This window comes from Chenopodium quinoa, unplaced genomic scaffold (genome assembly GCF_001683475.1).
Source record: "Chenopodium quinoa cultivar QQ74 unplaced genomic scaffold, ASM168347v1, whole genome shotgun sequence".
Lineage (NCBI taxonomy): Eukaryota > Viridiplantae > Streptophyta > Magnoliopsida > Caryophyllales > Amaranthaceae > Chenopodium > Chenopodium quinoa.
In genome coordinates, this window is record NW_018745470.1 from 251,229 (window position 1) to 255,202 (window position 3,974).

The 3,974-nt window shown below is 33.0% G+C and overlaps 1 long non-coding RNA gene across 1 annotated transcript; it reads right to left on the bottom strand.

Moving 5' to 3' along the window:
- Nucleotides 1-920: 920 nt before the first annotated feature.
- Nucleotides 921-1,936, bottom strand: LOC110715067. Its single transcript, XR_002510205.1, has 3 exons — nt 1,926-1,936; nt 1,794-1,839; nt 921-954 (listed from the first exon to the last, which is right to left on the bottom strand). It is a non-coding gene; the product is annotated as an uncharacterized LOC110715067 (long non-coding RNA).
- Between the last annotated feature and the right edge of the window lie 2,038 nt (nt 1,937-3,974).

The window sequence follows — 3,974 nt, forward strand, 5'->3', positions numbered from 1 at the left end:
GGTTCAGATGCAAAATCGGGGAAGGATCTATCCAAGTGCTTCCAGGCTTCACTATCACTAGGATGCGCTATTGTGCCTTGGACTCTTGGATTTTCGGAATGCCAAGCCATTTCCTCCGCAACGTTCTTTATTGTAAACAACCGTTGTAGCCTTGGAGTGATTGGAAAATAGATGAGTTCTTTTATTGGAACCAATGACCCATTTGAAGTCCTCTTGTATCTATCCCTTTCGCACACTCTACACTTATCCAACTCAACATTAGCTTTTCAAAATAACATACAACCCTTTGGGCATGCATGGATCTTCTTGTGTGGAAGCTCAAGTCCGTTAAGAATCTTCTTTGTATCATAGAATGTTTTCCCCATCTTATTATTGTCGGGAATCGCTTCGTTCAGTAATGAAGCAAACCCATTAGCGCACCTATGGGGCAAATTGTATTCCGACTTCAAAGATACAATTCGAGATGTCATTTCTAGCACAGACATGGAGCTACCTTCGTATAGTGGTTGCTCGACAGCCTTTAAAAGCTCTTGAAATACTTTTGCTTGAGCATTTGGCTGTTCGTCTGAACCACTAGTACTATCGTCACCTGGTGGTTCATGATTACTCCGAAGGGCATCGAGAACCATTTCACGGTAAGTATTTGGTTGCCCTACACTTGATGTAGGGAACCCTTCACCATGAGAAACCCAATCATAGTAATCAGGTATAAACCCCTTTTTGTACAAATGGAGTTTTACTGTGTTGGCATCATGAAGACGTTTATTCTTACATAACAGACAAGGGCATCTTACTTCATCTATGCCCGGGTTCTCAGGATGAGCTTCACAAAACCGTATGAATTGTTCAACACCATCCACAAACTCTGGCCTAAGTCTACGAGCATTACCGCCATCGTATCTATCGTATATCTACCAACACTCTTTCCTTTTCATGGTGACAAATTCTACAACACTATGAAAAACAAATCACATTAATCATTCACACTGAACTTGTATTCATTACAATAATGGCATACGATACAATTAGAATCGAAATGATATCCAAAGGTCCTTATCATGACTTGAACAGGAAAGCTGATTTCACATTATTTATTAAGAGATTTAAACATATGTTATGTCACACGCTTCTAACTTGATAAATAATTATAATTTTTACAACATTTTTTCTAAGATACTTATTATTTATAATTTACAATATTGATTAAATTATTTATACCTTACACTAAAAAATTATATTTATACCATTTCAAAGTAAATTGATGTAACATTAATAAAATAATAGAAGCAATATGATTTGTATACTTAACAAAGATGGGAGTTTGATAACAAAAATCAAAATATAAAAATATTAAAAAAAAAAAACAACCACATGTAACCCTTCATGAAAAACAAAATAATTTACAAAATACTTTATAGAACCATAATACAAATTATTGTTCAAAAGATTATAATAACCCCTTAAACATACATATTTCTAATAAAGCCATTGTAATTCAATAAGAATCATTTTTTTTAAAACGAAAACTAAAATTATCCAACACATGAGTTCACACCATCCAATAGTCCTACATTGGACATAAAGCAAAATAAATTTCTATTCCAACCAAAACACATCCAAGTTCTAGCCTACGCACAATAAAGCGTAAAAAATCCAACAATGAACCAAGCTATCAATCGCAAACTAAAATTATCCAACACATGAGCTCACAACTCGATAAACAACTAACATAAATATGAATCATATTGCATAAGTAAAAGAAGTAGATAAATAAGAAGGGAAGAAAAACACACAGCGGAGGAGTTGACCAGAAAAGCAGAGGCGGCGACGAAGGTGGTCCTGGTATATGGTGGGGTTACACTTTTAGGCAGGGTATTTATAAAAAATTTTAAAATGAAAAAAATAAATAACTACAGCCGACTTACCTAGTGGGGGCAATGGAAAAAGACAGAAAAGGAGGAAGGCCGGCAGAAGAGGAACCTGGCGACGATGGAGCTGCAAAGGGGGTTAATTTGCGACTCACAATTAACTATTTCAGATTAAATAACGAAATTAAAAAAAAACAACCAAAAGGTCAAGACTGAGAACATAGCTTTAATCAAAAGTTCAAGAGTTAAATTTCACCATTTTTGACCAAAAATTAGGCGAAAAGGCTATTTATACTATTTAAAGAAAATATTCAACTATGTAGCTTGATATTAAAGTAATTACAATGAGATAAACCCATGTATTAATACACATTTACGATAAGTTAGCTTATTTGGAATGCACATTTACCATGTCTAATTCTTAACTAGTCATTATGAATCTTGCATATTAGATAAAATCATGTACAAATTCAATAGTAAATGTCAAAGCAAACAAAGTTACATGGCTTATTTAATCGATTCAAGACAAAAATTTCATTACATCCAAACAATTCAATGTGATAGTGGCTCCCTTTCTAATCAAATTGCCACCCCAAATAGTATAATTAAAATCAAACTTGAAATCCACTTCGACATTAGTTCCTTTCTACTCAAATTACACCAAAGCAAATCAATTCAATTTTAACACAATCACATTAATCATCATACTACACCACAATCTATCAACAACAACATCAATGGACTTCAACATTTCATCATCAAAATATAAACAATTATAAATAAAAGAAAAATTAAAATTGGTTACCATTTAACTCAAATTAAACCAAATAAGACTTCAGAATAACTATATTAACCCTAATTCAATCAAAAAATGAATCAAACCCAATTCCATAAATAAATGCTTCATTAATCAATCTACAATAAGGTAATTAGTTCATCTAGGAAAAGAAAGAAAGAGAGAGAGAGAGAAGGCCATTAACAGTAAATAAATTTTTAAAAAATTAAAAAAAAAAAAAACAAAATTGCATGACTTACCAGATTACAGTCGACGGACGACAGAGGAGGCTAAGATAGAAGGAGGAAACCGGCGACTTTTCGCCCTGCAAACATTGATTTGTGACCCAATTTTAGGGTTTTCGCCCAAATTTACAAAAATTCAAAACAAAATTAGGGTTTTCGAACAAATTAACTAAATAATGAAACCCATCGACTTAACTTGATACAATCGTCGGAAAGCAAAGGAGAGACGGCCTGGAGGGGAATCCGATGACGGTGGTCTGCGTGGGGGTTGAATTGAGACCCAAAGTTAGGGTTTTCGAACAAATTAACTAAACTAATAATAAAAAAAAAATAGAACGGCATACCTGTGTCTTGCGTCGCTGGCCGGAGACAGGCGTCATTGGGAACAACGGCGGAGCAACGACCGTCGTAGCTGTTCTCCCTCTTCCCCCTTCTTCTCTGCTTCAACGTTTCTTTTCCCCTTCTCAAAATAATGAAACCCGATTTTGTTTAAATTTCTGATTTAAACTCTTACGACCGGCTCTACGATCGGTTAGACCGGTCGTAATTTAAAAAAATAAATTAATTCTAATAATTTTAACGACCGTTATAACGGCCGCAATTTATTAAAAAACGGTCGCAATTAATTAAAATTACGACACGCTATGAAACGGTCGTAAATAATACTAATTGCGACCGTTTTTTACCCCGTCGCAAGAAAACAGTCGTAATATGACCGAATTTTAGTAGTGAGAAACATATCATAACACCATACTATTAATATAAACCAAATCAAACCAAACCAAAGTAAACTAATATATCATATTAAATTAAACCAAACCAAACTACCGTTTTATATATTAAATTAAACTAACATATTTCTAAAAAAACTAAACTAAATAAAGATAATTTATATTAAAATAAATTAAACTAAAACACATTATATTAACATAAACTTAACTAAACTACATTATGTTAAACTAAACTAAACCAAACTAACATTGTTTTTTTAAAGAGAAAGGAGCAATTAATTAATTATAAGAGATGACCAATGTGACTAAATTAACCAAACTAACCTACATACATACATTATAATTAAAACCCAAC